The 16,530-nt window shown below is 43.3% G+C and overlaps 1 protein-coding gene across 3 annotated transcripts in view; it reads left to right on the forward strand.

The window, feature by feature from the left end:
* Positions 1–16,530, forward strand: part of LOC137532765 (sodium- and chloride-dependent GABA transporter 3) — an 843,944-nt gene that overhangs the window by 40,257 nt on the left and 787,157 nt on the right. For 2 of the 3 annotated variants that reach the window (XM_068253626.1, XM_068253628.1), the window contains exon 2: positions 8,004–8,039. The gene's annotated coding sequence lies outside the window, so the exon portion shown is untranslated. Of the gene's footprint in view, positions 1–8,003; positions 8,040–16,530 lie in introns of those variants that run through there. The other variant, XM_068253630.1, reaches the window with a different exon arrangement.

Genomic DNA, 16,530 nt, shown 5'->3' on the forward strand with positions numbered 1-16,530 from the left:
TGATACAAAATTGTGCAGAATCATCAACTCTCAGGAAGATAGTGTCATATTGCAACAGGACCTGGATAGGATGGCTATATGGGCACATACATGGCAGATGAAATTCAATGTTGACAAATGTAAGGTCATGCATTTTGGACGTACTAATGGTCTAGCACCATACAAAATAAATGGGATACAGTTGGGGACATCAAACGTGGAGAAGGACTTAGGAATACTCATTGACAACAAGTTAAATAATCGTACTCAATGCCAAGCAGCTGCAGCTAAAGCTAACAAAATTTTGGGATGCATTAAAAGGGAAATAAAAACTCGAGATGCTAGCATAATATTGCCCCTGTTTAACTCTCTAGTAAGGCCACATCTGGAATATGGAATTCAGTTCTGGGCACCACATTACAAAAAAGATATTGCAGTTTTAGAGCAGGTGCAGAGACGAGCAACAAAATTGATGCGTGGGATGGAAGGTCTCACTTATCGAGAAAGGTTAGATAAACTGGGGTTATTTAGTCTAGAGAAAAGACGCCTTAGAGGGGATCTAATTAACATGTATAAATACATCAGAGGGCAATATAATACCTTGGCGGATGAGCTTTTTGTCCCTAGGCCTTCTCAAAGGACTAGAGGACATGATCTGCGCATGGAGGAAAAACGTTTTAACCATTTATTTAGGAAAGGGTTCTTTACAGTAAGAGTGATTAAGATGTGGAATGCATTGCCACAGGAAGTCGTTATGGCAAACTCTATACCTGCATTTAAAGGGGGCTTAGATGCTTTCCTTGCGTTGAAAGACATCCATGGCTACAATTACTAGGTAATGCCTAATGATGTTGATCCAGGGATTTTATCTGATTGCCATCTGGAGTCGGGAAGGAATTTTTCCCTTTAGGGGCTAATTGGACCATGCCTTGTAAAGGTTTTTTCGCCTTCCTCTGGATCAACAGGGATATGTGAGGGAGCAGGCTGGTGTTGTACTTTATACTGGTTGAACTCGATGGACGTATGTCTTTTTTCAACCAAAATAACTATGTAACTATGTAACTATGTAACTATGCATATCACAGTTTGAATTTGATGTAGTCACAATAGATAACCAGGACCAGGTGAGCTGGACAAAATAATAGGCATTCATTAAATGTGTATGTAGCAAGGTTAAATGTTGTAGCCACTCATTTAATGTGTTTGACTTATTGTATGAGAGATAGTATGTCTCATTTATTATTGGGTCACAAGCAAGGATCATTGCTCTACATGGTACAAACACAGTTTCTCCTAGGGGGGAAAATACAATATGAAAATTTAAACTGAAAAAAAAGAGCCAACAAGTACAATTAAGGGTTGCAAGGGTTGTTCACGTTCCTCTGAATCAACAGGGATGTGCTGTACCTTATTTTCTGGTTTCAACCCAAATGGCTATGTAACTAATTAAAATATACTGTATACAAACATATAGTGTCTTCCTCTGTTTTGTCTCCAGTTAGTGTATCCTGTTGAAGTGTCTTCTGTTATAGTGCTCCTAGTTATAGTGCTACATTTTGTAATTCCATTCAAGTTTAAATCCTGGTTAGTGCCTTCCAGGCTTCCACTATAGGGTGCTGTTACACTGTTTTAGATTATACAGTATTTCCAACAGCTATATTATATTATATCATAAAGCCTCTAATCTCTGAATGAAAGCCTCTTGTAACCCCTTGCTACTCATGTAGGCTGGTATAGTCAGAATTCTGAGCCAGGACCAAGTGACATTCTGCACCCTGAGCTACACCAGCCCGCATGGTCCATGGTATGGGGGGCTCTAAATGAAAAGCTGCAATGTCTCCGCCTGTGGGCCTGTGGGCAGTGGCTATGGGCCCAGATGCAAGTTTTACATTGGGGCCCCCCGAGCACTCTATGCATAACAATTCTATAATGCTGGGGATCATACTTTCTGACCACAAATACACAACAACTGAACAATACACAATAATAAGAAAAATAACAAATGGCTCAACTAACGGATAAATATATGTTAGCAAGTCTGCATATATATTTATCAAGAACTAGCTAAAGCACAAGTAATAAGGTCGCATAGAACTACAATAACAGAACTATACAGAGTAACAAGCGTACTGACCACTATGACGGGTGGGGTATGAAATTGGAGGCAGACTTTTATGCTGGCATCAGCCAATGGATGCAGGTATTCAAATCTCCACACAGCTGAATGGTAATCACTCAATCCTGAGCTGGCTTGATTACCATTTGCTAGCTGGCTGTGAATGCAAAGGACCCCCATAATAAATACATGCAGTATTATGTAACAACATGCATGCAGGAAATCCAGGGCTATGTGGCCGCAGCTCAGCTGCAACAAGCAATTGGTGGAATGATGACAGCATCCTGAGCTGCCCAGAAATGCAGAGCGATTGCAAATGACAATGGGACCCATTGGAAATGCACAACAGAATGCAAGCATATAAGCCAGAACTGTCAGTTTGCAGCTCCACTGCAACGGACAGAATACGCTACAGGAGGGATCCTTACAAATTCATACCGCACTCCTAAACCTGCCAATGGCAACCACAGTGTCAGAGGTGCAAGAGGGGAATGGGGAGCAGTTTGTTAATGATTGCTACTATTCAAAGTATCTATAGAAGTGATTATTATGAGCACAGGACTAAGAGAGCTAATACTGTAGTTGAGGGAGGGACCTATGGGGCCCCTCCAGCCCAAGGGCACCGATGCAGTTACAATCTGCACCCCCTATTGCTACGCCCCTGCCTGTGGCTGTAGGCCCTGGGGGATTCATGTTGGAATTTGAGGGTCCCCTTTAACAAGAGCACCCCCAAACTTCCTCCCCCTCCCCAGGTGAAATGGGTGTAGGGGCACTGATGTACCCATTACTCAATTCAACATACAGTTAAAACAGAAATAAAAACATAACCATGAAAAAAAGTCCTCTTACTAATCTAAATTAACTTAGCTTTCTTTAATGATCCAATGTAATATTCTTGGAAGTGGTCCTGCACCAATATCCTCTAGTGCCAGGAGTTCCCCCTGATCACGACAAACTCCTGGCACTGAATGGGCAGAGGCAGCCTCTGCTTCTGTATTGCAGTGGCAGGGAACACAAAAATCAACTACAGGAACCCAAATTTTCAGCAGAACAGAGTCTGCCGGTGCCTATAGCGGCGTCATCAAGATGGCCACTGGCCATGTAAAGTCCAAGTACACTGTATCTATTTGCATTCACCATTCCTAAAAGTTTAATACATTGGCTAGACAAGACCCGTCTTTAGTAAAAATCATGCTGATTAACTGAAACCAGATTATTCTTTGCTATATAATTTTGTACCACATCCCATAGAATATCTACATATTGATTAAGGCCTGGTGCACACCAAGACCGGTTCTCAGCATTTTTTTAAACGCTTGCGGGGTGAAAACCGCTTGGCTAATGGATGTGAATGGGATGGTGCACACCAGAGCAGTTTGTTTTTTTCCCCAAAGGCAATCTCGCGGTCCTGCAACATTTTTGCGGATTTCTGATACATTTGTGCCTCAATGTAAAGTATAAGAAAGTGGATAATTGCTCTGAAATGCGCTAGAACAGAGCGATTTTCCAAGAATTTTTGTTACAGAAGCTGTTCAATTACAGACTTACTGTAACAAAATATAAAATCTGTTACACAAAAACGCTCCAAAAAATGCTAGGCATGTTTAGAAAATCATGCTAATCATGCCTAGAATCACTTTGAAAAACCGCTTCAAAAACCGCTTGCATTTGTGGATCTGCTAGCGTTTTTGGTATACACTGGCCCTAACTAAGGTTACAGGTCTATAATGTCCTGGCCCAAATGGCCACACCTCAGAACTATCTAGCTTCTATACAAGGCTTGAGACCTTGCTAGAGCTAATGTCAGCCGCATCAGCCAGGTACCCTTCAACATTGTTAAAAATTTGGCAATCATCCTTGCACTCTTCTTGGCTTAGTTGAGAACACAATTCATCATATTTAAACTGTAAAGAATTATAGAGGATGAGCATTTTTGGCTTATACTTAAATCTTCTGTGATGTAGGCCATCTTACTATCCATTCAGCACAATCAGGTAGGATAGCTTGTTTTATAACCCTTGGATGGAAAGCAGCTGTAATGAAGACCTGAACTGTGGCCTGAGTTAGCAGCTCCCAGTTCAGCTTTTTTTTCTTGTTGTACATGCTTATGTCTAAATAATTGACCTCTTCAACACTACTATGCACAGTAAGTTTAACAACTGTACACTTGCAAATAAGATGCTGTACACATTTTTTTAAGGCTCGATCGAGATTCCCACTTAGGGAAAATGCTGTATAATTTATCAAAACAAAGTATGTGAGATTCCAAAGTCTTGTAAGGGGTTTTTTTTGCCTTCCTCTGGGTCAACTGTAATATGTGAGGGTGCAGGAGAGAAAGGTACTTAATGTTTAATTTATTTATTTGTTTTTGTTATAATTATTATTCTGGTTGGGCTTAATAGACATATGTATTTTTTTGACTAAACTAAATATGTAACTACCTACCATTTTGTTTCTGATTTGTAAGATAATTCTCATGTAATACTACAGCCCCCACAGTCAACACAAACATTATCATATGCATCCAAGATGTTAAATTATGATTTTCTACTTTAGCCTTTTGGACGTAGCGCCTATGTCCACCTATGCATCTTGGACATAGGAGCTATGTCCATGGGAAAAAAAAACAAAAAACGCCATCACGGCCAATCGCTCCTGCACTCATACTCGCCACCGCACGTTAGCCCGGAGCTCCATTGATCTAGGTGCCCGTGTAAATGATGGCGGAATCAATGAGATGCCTGTGTCATTGTTTTGCTTGTAAGTTACACTTACATGCTTTACTTCCTGCTCACGTGCTAAAAGCAGCTACAGGAAGAAAAATGTATGGGGACATCTTGTGGCCAAATAGTAAAATTACACCTACATACACTTTTTTTAATAAACAGACCCAAACTTGCATTTAAAATTAAATCCTTCCCTCCCACACTCTCCAATAGTACCCAAATAAATATTTTGCATAAAAAAGACAATTTAAAAAAATGCATACATAGTTACCTTAGTGAGTGAACTTTTTTAATATGTATGTCAAGTGGGTAATAAAATATTGGCGCCATACATTGTGATAGGGACTTAATTTAAATGGTGTAATAACCGGGACAAATGGGCAAATAAAATACAAAGGTTTTAATTATGGTAGCATGTATTATGTTGAAACTATAATGGCCAAAAACTGAGAAATTATGATTTTTTTCAATTTTTTCTAAATATTCCCATTGAAAGTATACACAAGATTGAAGGAGCACCCTCCGCATAGGTTGGCATGCCCAGCCTCTTGCTCCTGTGTCCCCAGGAGCACACACAGGTATCTTCAAGGAAGAGTCGTCACCACCCAAGTAATTTATAGCTCTTTTAATATATAGGCTGATATGGCAGACTGCTGTTTCGGGCACTAAGCCCTTTTTCAAATTGCAATAGCCGTGACAAGTGAACAACATACAAGTGCACCTTTACATACACATCCCATAGGCTGTCAACCAATCAGACATGCCGTGGGTGGGGCTAAGAGGAGGACCTGATGGGGAACTGCAAAACTGAACAACAGCTTGTGCATAATGCTGTCTAATGGCAATGCATACGCCCACCTGTTGCACTATTGGCTGGATCTCTGACCCTCCTGTACTCTCACAATAACGCCATCTGGATGCATCTATACTTACACATAGCGCATCATTATTATTGCCATCTAGAGTTGGGAAGGATTTTTTTCCCCTTTTGGGGCTAATTGGACCATGCCAAGGATTTTTTGCTTTCCTCTGGATCAACAGGGATATGTGAGGGAGCAGGTTGGTGTTGTACTTTGTTCTCTGGTTGAACTCGATGGACGTATGTCTTTTTTTCAACCCAAATAACTATGTAACTATGTAAGTCTTTTTGGTTATCTGTCCCACGTTTCTGCATGTAGTACACCCACTTATTTTTCTTTTAAGGGTGTGTACTACATGCAGAAACGTGGGACTGCGATAGGATCCAATGTTGCCCCGTCCTATGCAAATTTATTTATGGGTCTCTTTGAGGAGGCATTTGTTTATACCAACAGTTTGTTCTGCCAACACGCGGTTTGTTGGTGGCGATGGACATCCCCAAGTCCAAGAATTTTGTTATCCACCCATTATGTCCTTCAAAAGAGCTCCCACATTGCGGGACAAATTGTTCCACAAAAGGGGCAATAGGGGAACAGTGACTAGATCAGGCATGCACCCCTGCTTAAATTGCCACATGTGTAACAGTGTAATTAGGGGTAGTAATTTCTGTCAATCTACAATGGGTACTTTTTCCATTCGGTGTCACTTCACTTGTGATTCCACATTTGTAGTGTACCTACTCAAATGTCCATGTGGTCTAGCCTATGTGGGCATGACCACACAGAGGCTGAAAGATAAAATCAGCTCACATAAGTCAGCTATTAGGTCCAAAAATTGCAATCAATCAGTGTCAGAACATTATTCTAGGCTTGGGCACGACGTGTCCCAACTTAGGGTCATTGTTATAGATGGGGTACCCAATAATTGGAGAGGCAATAAGGATAAGGAATTGTTAAGAAGGGAGGCTGTAATGATTGGGAAATTATTTCCGTGGTCAGCGCACAAGATGTGCACTGACACTGCGGAAGTACTCCACAAGCGTATAAAACGACAGAACCCAGCTTTGGTGCAATGCACCTGTAGAGGGAAATTCCCACCGGCAGATGGAGCTGTGGAGTGCAGAGGAACCAACCCTCTGCACTGCCACAGATGCCAGTTGGGAATTGTACGAGGTGAAGCTTATACAAGGCAAGATAGCCCTTGGAGAGAGAGAGTGAGCACAGGGACAGAATGTATGTGTCCACCAATCTAGTCGCCACCCGGCGACGGTGAACACACAACAGCGGAAACCAAGTGGGAACGCAATCGCAAGAGTGGCGATTGCCAACAGTGACACAAGACCGAGTAAGACAGAGCACACGTGTAGCAAGAAAGACACAGCAAATAACAATGATCAGAATGCCAAGGAAAATAACAAACGCACTCACTAAGCGTGGTCGCCGCACGAAAAGCGCAACAGCGACAAAGCACGCTAATGGCACGATCTCCGCACGGAAAACGCAACAGAGACAAAACACGCCGACCCAAACTAACCAATGTAACACGCAAAAGAATAGAGAACGCGAACGCTTGCTAAACGGTTACCTCACCGAGCCTACAGCAAGCGTTCGTTCCAGACAGGACAGACAGAAGGAGTAACCAGTAGCAACCGCAGCTCTGGCCTACACTCCCAGACAGAGTACTGAAGGAACCACCACCACTACCGCTAGGGCGGATGCAATCCAGACAGACAGACAGAACGATTTCCTGTCGACCGCCGCTGGCGACAAGACAATCGCAACAGATAGACAGTACAAGGCAATACAGATAATACAACCTGACTACGCTAGAAGGAATACAAGTGCAGTCCCAAGGAATTACTCTAAGATAATCTTAGCAAACAATTAGCAAAGGCTGAGACTCCGGGTAAGTTAGCAGGAACAAACCATCATGACCAGCAAGGGATTCTGGGAGGAAATGGTATTTATACTGCAAGCCATCAAAGGAAGCAGCTAAGCAATTTGCATGCCAAGTGTATGCAAATTCCTCAACAGAACAGCAGCTCAGCAAGTTGCAGTGTGAAGACAGGTCTCCTTACCAGGGACCTGCAGCACTCAGAGCTACAAAATGGTCAAAAAGCTGTCTGCCTGTGCAGACAGCAGAGCAGATCATTACAGAGGCATTTTGGATACGTAAATTGGGGACAATGGGATCTGGAGGACTTAACCGAGATTATGACTTGAATTTTTGTATATAGTGTCATTGTCATTTTTTGATGTAAGTACTGATTTATTTATTATCACATGACATTTTTCTAACTTTGCTCTTTTTATCTTTGCTCTTAGATCACTTTGGGGCTCAGCGGTGGACGTCTGATGGAGGTAGTATTTTTGATTTTTTTTTTGTGCATATTTACTGACTTTTGCACCTGTTTGTTTGTGCAGTCCCTGCTCGTATGGACTGGCTTTTTCTGTCCTCTATGCATTTTTTAGCCCTGCCATGCAACTTATACGTAGGTGCTATTATTATTTATTTTTGCTGTCAGTATTTTTATTTTGTTATGTTGCCTTGGCAACCATTGCCCGGCCTAAGCACTTTTCCATTGGCCAGGATCGTGTCTCAGTGACGTCATTGCACCTCCTGGACATCTGCTCCTCGCTGTGCGCTGGGTACTCTATGATCTCGCGATATTACGCAAGGGACGCATCACTATGTATGTATGCGGTGCGACGTTATAGTCGCACCTGGCGTGATGCTGGTGCTTAATAATGGTGCGCTATGCGGAAGTATAGATGCATCCAGACTGTATTATTGTGAGGGTACAGGAGGGTCAGAGATCCAGCCAATAGTGCAACAGGGCAACAGGTGGGCATATGCATTACTATTAGACAGCATTATGCACAAGCTGTTATTCAGTTTTGCAGTTCCCCATCAGGTCCTCCTCTTAGCCCCACCCACGGCATGTCTGATTGGTTGACAGCCTATGGGATGTGTATGTAAAGGTGCACTTGTATGTTGTTCACTTGTCACGGCTATTGCAATTTGAAAAAGGGCTTAGTGCCCGAAACAGCAGTCTGTCATTGCAGCCTATATATTAAAAGAGCTATAAATTACTTGGATGGTGCCGACTCTTCCTTGAAGATACCTGTGTGTGCTCCTGGGGACACAGGAGCAGGAGTCTGGGCATGCCAATCTTGTGTATACTTTCAATGGTAATATTTAGAAAAAAAAATGAAAAAAAAATCACAATTTCTCAGTTTTTGGCCGTTATAGTTTCAAAATAATACATGCTACCATAATTAAAATCCATGTATTTTTTTTTGCCCATTTGTCCCGGTTATTACACCATTTAAATTAAGTCCATATCACAATGTATCGCGCCAATATTTTATTTTGAAATAATTTTAAAAATTGCTGTAATATACCCACTTGACATACATATTAAAAAAGTTCACTCACTAAGGTAACTATGTATGCATTTTTTTTAATTGTCTTTTTTTATGCAAAATATTCATTTGGGTACCATTAAAAGAGCTATAAATTACTTGGGTGGTGCCAACTATTCCCATTGACATGCATTTACAATAAAATAATTCTTAGCAAAATGTACCACCCAAAGAAAGCTTAATTGTATGTATCACAGAAAACTGTTACCATTAGAGATGGCCTGAACTGTTCGCGCGGCGAATAGTTCATAGTGAACAATGCATGTTCGCGTTTACCCCCTCAGGCAAACACATGGCGTGTTCGACCTGCCCCCTATACATTATTATAGAGCCAAATTTTCACCCCTCTCCCCAGAGTCATCAGAAACATGGCAGCCAATAAGCAATCCCTCCCACTTGGACCCCCCACCTATCAGAAAGCCAGCACAGCAGACATTTTGCAGTCTGTATTTGGCTTCTGTGCTAGGCAGATCAGGGAGAATGTGCGGCAGAAAGCATTTGTTAGGCCTGTTCTCTGTGTCCCCTGTGGTGTTTCTTGCTGCTACAATACCAATTCACTATGTACATAACTAGCCTTCTAAAGGCTCTGTTTTGATCTTGTGATATTGATGTTCAGTGTGTGCACTTTAGCTGTTGCAGACAGGTGCAGTCAATGCTTAGTGCTACAGTAGTTCACGCTTCTGAGGGCTGTTTTTCTTTTTCTTGCTATTGTTATATTGTAATCCTGTGTATCCAGTGCACATGTTAGCTGTTAAAGACAGGTCTGCTGGTCCTAGTAGTACACCGTCCATAACCCAATAATTCTTCACCACCACTACTGGCATCTAGTATCCACTACTGCCCCCTGTATAAGACCTCAGTGCAGAATAAGTGTTTTTTTGGTCACTTACATGTCATTGAACTACCTCAGCCCAACCGTAGGGGCTAGAAAACCACGATCACCTGCACTCCTGCAAACGTGCGCACAAGCACAGCAGCCACTACACACCACTACACAAAGACTGCCACTGAGAGGACTAACATTTATGGCCTGAAGGTGTCAAGTAGTAAAAACAATGATTTGCTTACCTGATGTTATCACTAAAGCTTTTTGCTGTTAGAGATGTTGTGAACCCGCAGATTTTGGTTCGCGAACCAAGAAAGCGAACTTGCGAAAAAGGTTGCGAACCGGCGAACATCCTGAACCGCAATAGACTTAAATGGGCAGGTGAACTTTCAAAACTACAAACACTAATTCTGCCCACAAAAGTGATGGAAAAGATGTTTCAAGGGGTCTGGAGGGGGGCATGATGGAGTGGGATATACGCCAAAAGTCCCTAGGAAAATTATGGATTTGACGCGCAGCAGGGTTTTAAGGGTGGAAATCACATTGCATTGCTAATTTGGAGTCCTAAAGTGCTTTAACCACTTGAGGACCCACCCTTTACCCCCCCTTAAGGACCAGCGCTGTTTGATGGGATCTGTGCTGGGTGGGCTCTGCAGCCCCCAGCACAGATCAGAGGGCACGCAGAGCGATCAGATCGCCCCCCTTTTTTCCCCCCTATGGGGATGATGTGCAGGGGGGGTCTGATCGCTCCTGCTGGTGGCATGTTGCGGGGGGGGGCACCTCAAAGCCCCCCTCCGCGGCGACATTCCCTCCCCCTCCCTCTCCTACCTGTCCCCTCAGTGATCCGGGCTGCACAGGACGCTATCCGTCCTGTGCAGCCAGTGAAAGGACGTCCTCTGTCACATGGCAGCGATCCCCGGCCGCTGATTGGCCGGGGATCGCCGATCTGCCTTACGGCGCTGCTGCGCAGCAGCGCCGTACAATGTAAACAAAGCGGATTATTTCCGCTTGTGTTTACATTTAGCCTGCGAGCCGCCATCGGCGGCCCGCAGGCTATTCACGGAGCCCCCCGCCGTGATTTGACAGGAAGCAGCCGCTCGCGCGAGCGGCTGCTTCCTAATTAATCAGCCTGCAGCTGGCGACGCAGTACTGCGTCGCTGGTCCTGCAGCTGCCACTTTGCCGACGCACGGTATAAGCGTGCGGTCGGCAAGTGGTTAAAGCATCTTGTGTGTGTATACATCAGGTAGTGTAATTAGTGTACTGCTTCACACTGACAGACCAAACTCACTGCAAGCAGCTGTTTGTGTAGTGATGGCCGTGCTCGACTGGTGCGCACAATGGCGACAGTGCAGGCGGTTTTCAAGCCAATATGGTCGGGCTGAGGTAGCTCAATGACAGAACAACAGGCAGTCACACGGCGTGCAGGCAGAGATGCTGTGTGTGGGGACTGACTTAGTCTTCGGGCAGGCAGTAGCACTCCGGGATCCATGCCTCATTCATTTTGATAAAGGTGAGATACTGAACACTTTTTGGACCTAGGCGACTTCTCTTCTCACTGACAATGCCTCCAGCTGCGCTGAAGGTGCTTTCTGACAGGACGCTTGAGGCAGGGCAAGCCAGAAGTTGGATGGCAAATTGTGACAGCTCTGGCCACAGGTCAAGCCTGCGCACCCAGTAGTCCAGGGGTCCAGAGTGGGAGCCTGAGAAATGGGCACCACACATCTAAGGAAGGACCCAATGTGCTGTATAAGCAATGTACTTGCCCTGACCATGCTTTGCAGACCAGGCATCTGTGGTCAGATGGACCCTTGACCCAACACTGTGTGCCAGAGATGACACCACTTGCCTTTCAACATCACGGTACAGTTTGGGTATCACCTTTTTAGAAAATTAATTGCGGCCTGTATCTTCCACTGTGGTGTCCACTGTGGTATGGTAACAGCTGGTGAGCTAACAGTTCCACTAAGTCAGCTCTCAGATACCGGGCAAGGGGATGACTGGCAGACATTGGCTTCTTCCGCTCAAAGATTTCCTTAATGGACACCTGGCTGTTGGCAGAGGAGCAGGAATGGCTACCACCACACATCCAAGGAAGGCAGCAGGCACGGCACACAAGTCCCGACTCAGAGAGGTAGTGCTGAAAAATAACAATAAGGAGGACTCTTTCGAGGCCCTGCTGTATAATGATGAGACGAATACACTTGCCCAGATTTTCGATGAAGGATTTCAAGTCTGCCATCCATTCAAGTGAAAGGTATGCACTGACTGCCAGGTATAATATACAACGTGCAGTCACAGATGCAGTGAAAGGTATTCACTGACTGGATTAATACAGTGTGCAGTCACACAGGTGCAGTGAAAGGTATGCACCGACTGGTATATAAAACAGCATCCGGTCACACAGATGCAGTGAAAAGGTATGCACGGACTGGTATGTAAAACAGTGTGCTGTCACACAGATGCAGTGAAATGTATGCAGTGACTGCTATATAAAACAGCGTGCGTTCACACAGGTGCGGTGAAAGGTATGCATGGACTGGTATATAAAAGGGAGTGCGGCCGCTCACACAGGTGCAGTAAAAGGTATGCAGTGACTGGTATAATGCAGTGTGCAGTCACACAGATGCAGTGAAAGTTATGCAGTGACTGGTATTAGAATACAATGTGCAGCAGTCACACTAGGCACTGAATGTGCTGGGCCTGGCACAGTATAGCAATTAGCAAGGGCCAGCTGCGACAGACAGGGCTGTATATGCAGTGTCAGTGGGCCACAAAAAAAAAACACATCACAAGAACATTAGCTCTCAAAAGAGCTGTTTTTGGGTGCTTTTCACTAACAAATATCAGCAAGGAGCAAGCTAACAGACCTCCTAACTATTGCTTTCCCTATCTCTACAATGTCTCACCCTTCTCTCACTAATACAGCAGCACACAGAGTGAGAAAATGGCCGACGCTGCTGCTTTATTTAAGGGGGGTGAGGGGGGCTTCAGGAGGGAGTGCAGCTTGATTGGCTTCCATGTGTCTGCTGACTTTGATGTAGAGGGTCAAAGTTTAGCCCAATGATGTAGTATAGGGGGTGGGTCGAACCCACATAAAGTTCCCCACCCAATGCAAACGCGAACCCGTGTTGTTCGTGCGAAAAAGTATGCGTGCGAACCGTTCGGTACATCTTTATTTGCGGTTGTTTGCAGTGCGATAAACACGGCATTTCACCTGTCAGTGTGGACCGGGCATAATCCTTAAACTACCTTATCGCCGTGTATGCACACTAGACATTTTTAAGTACTTAATTCCACAAATTTAGGAATGTACTGTGATTTCTGTACACGACTCTGTATCAACTACGTAATTTATGCTGGGACTTTTGCCATGGATCCCCCTCCGGCATACCACAGTCCAGGTGTTAGGCCCCTTGAAACAACTTTTATATCACTTTTGTGGCCAGAAACAGTCCCTTTAGGTTTTAAAATTTGCCTGCCCATTGAAGTCTATGGCATTCATCAGATTCGCCTGTTCACAAACTTTTGCGGAAATTCTCGTTAGAGGGTCGCGAACTGAAAATTTCATGTTGGCTACATCGCTAGTCACCATTCACTTGTATAGAGAGGGATGCAAAGGTTTCTATCTGTCTTCCAGAAAGGAGATAAAAAACCCCATAAATACCGGTAGCCCTGTATAGTGTAGTATCTTATTAGAAGGTAAGATACAAAATAAAAGGAAATAAGAGGTACTCGCAAACCTAGGTTGCATATTCTGCAGCCATGGTAAATTGTTTGTGATTATGAAGGAAGCTTGTCTCCACTCAGGTGTGTGGCGACCTCTGTGGCTATACATGTCCACTCTCCAATTAAAAAAACAAAAACATTTGAATAATCAAGCCCTTATCACAATTGGCTCCCAAATGAAATAAAGACAAAATCAATGGGAGGGTAAAAAAAAAACCCAAAAGAATAAAATATAAAAAAACAGTTTAAAATGAGGGGTGGGTGGGGTGAGTCACTGTCGGGAGTGCAACAGCAGGCAGTAACTCACCTTTGCGGGATCTACACACTGCCTGTATCTGCTTACTCTTAGGCATTTGTTACGTTGTTAACAGTGCCCCCTGTGATGACATTATTCTTACATCAGATGGACACTGTTGCAAATGATAGGGACGCCTAGGAGAAAGAAGATAGAGGCAGCATGTGGATGCCGGAGAGGTGAGTTACTTCTGCCAGGAGTGGGGTGGACCTCTCTGGCTACTTATATACTTGGGAAATGGGCACTCTGGCTACCTATATACTGAAGGAGGAGAGGGAAGAGAGCACTCTGGCTATCTATTTACTGGGGAGATAAAGAGCACCCTAGCTACCTATATACTTTGGGAGCGGACACTCTGCCTATCTACATAATGTGGGAGGGGGAACTCTAGTGACCTATATGCTGTGGGAGGGGGCACGCAGGCTACCTATAAACTATGGGAGGAGGGACTCTGGTTACCTATATGAAGGGGGGTATCTGGTTAACTTTTTGAGATAGGTGAGGAGATATCTGGTTACCTATGGGGGGGGGGGGGCTACTTTCTATCTAGTTATATGGGTGGGGAGGGTGGACTTCATCCAGTCACCTAATACTATATTGGAGGTTGCCCTGCATACCATTACCAGATCATTACAGTGTGCTTAAGTCTAGGGGGAAGCATAATTTTTACACCCTTGGCCTAGGAGCTAAGTAGCCTAGAAACTACCCTGCGTACCTTAAAGTCTAACTGTCGGGCATAAAATCAAAAATGTATTCTTTATTTTTATCTGGTAAACAAGTAATAAGGATGCTAACCAGGCAATCCAAAAGTTAAAATCTCTATTACTTTTCTTGTTTATAAATGATCATTCCCCAGTTTACCTGACTCTTATTTGGTACGTTGCCGCAAAAAGGAAGTTGCAGGGCATGCTGGGTTGTCTTTTTTGCTTCTTTATTTCCCCTCAGACTTAACTAATGTACAGACGCAAAAAAGGACAACCCAGCATGCCCTGCAACTTCCTTTGTGCGGCAACGTACCAAATAAGAGTCAGGTAAACTGGGGAATGATCATTTATAAACAAGAAAAGTAATAGAGATTTTAACATTTGGATTGCCTGGTTAGCATCCTTATTACTTGTTTACCAGATAAAAATGAAGAATTGATTTTTGATTTTATGCTCGAAAGTTACACTTTAATGACGTACAACCATAAAGTATAGTTTACTGAAACACTTAGCCATGTATGCTAAACCTCCAAACACTTACACTGACCTGAGGAAGTGAGAGTGTACCCCTGAAATGCCTAATCTCAAGTGTTTCATTAAACTACCCCCCTTCCCCCATGTATGGTTGTATGTCATTGAGCTAAGCTACACTACACATTTTAGGGTGCCTCCTCCCTCCCATTAATTAATGTTCACTTGTACAACAACATCAAACCAAACATATTCTGTAAACCCTTAATATCTGCATACTGTTCATAACACTGGAAGTTATAAAAACACAAAGGAATAATTGTAATTTGTAGACACAAAAAAGGAAAATGCCATTTTCTGTAGTCCAATTTCTGGGTCATACATCTGGAGGGAAATTGCTTGTTTAAAATGTCAGTGCAATAACTTTCCCTAATATAAATAGGAACTTTCAATGTATTTGTCTGCATGCAGCTCCACTAAGCTTATGTAACAGCACCCAGCTTGCATTAATCATGCTAACAGTGGACCTCCAGATACAGTTTAATATTCCTATGAATTATCTTGGTGTACCTGCTTCTTATGTGCCTTGCAATAATAATAATAATAATAATAATAATAATAATAATAATAATTTTAAAACATTCAAACTAGAATGAAGAAAAAAAAGTATAATGTCATACAAAGAAATTCCTAACTTAACAGGATTTTGTTTTCCTCATTTACAAATGTAATACAGTGGTACCCATTCCCACCCTAAAGTCCACCAACCACATGCAGTCCCATTGTACTGAAAGTATGGTACCTTTCAAGTCAACAGACTCATACCACTCGTTGGCTACAATGTTTCCCACTCCTGAGACTTCGTACATCTTTTCAGTTACCTTCCTTAGCAATACTGTCTCCCTTAAAGTGGACCTAAATTCTGAGCTTCCTCACTGCTTTAAAAAAATAAGCTCCTGCATAGTAACCTTTAACGAAAATAATGTCTTCATTACACCTTTCCTATACAAGTCCTACAATAAGCCTGCAATGTTTACTTCCTGGTACCCTGGGATCACAGAAAGGGTTAACCTCAAGTGTTTACATAGTAGCCCAGAACAATGGTGCACAGCTAACAGCCCTGATTTGTGCTTTCTGATTCCTTGCAGATAAGGGGGGCTTAGACAGGTGGTTCTCTGTAAACACACACAGAGCCAATTTCTCAGAAACAATATGTGTTTAACCTGTCTGTTGTGCAAGAGTTTAGGTTCACTGTAAATGTGCCATGGGATTTTTTGCTTAGCACCTAACCCAAAGGCAGGTTCTATACTTTTTGCTGCCTGAAACCAACTTGTAAGGATGTGCCTCCAGGCCCGTGCATGGGGGGCTGGGGGCTCTGGGTGCTGAAGAATTCCCCTTTCTAT

This window comes from Hyperolius riggenbachi, chromosome 9 (genome assembly GCF_040937935.1).
Source record: "Hyperolius riggenbachi isolate aHypRig1 chromosome 9, aHypRig1.pri, whole genome shotgun sequence".
Lineage (NCBI taxonomy): Eukaryota > Metazoa > Chordata > Amphibia > Anura > Hyperoliidae > Hyperolius > Hyperolius riggenbachi.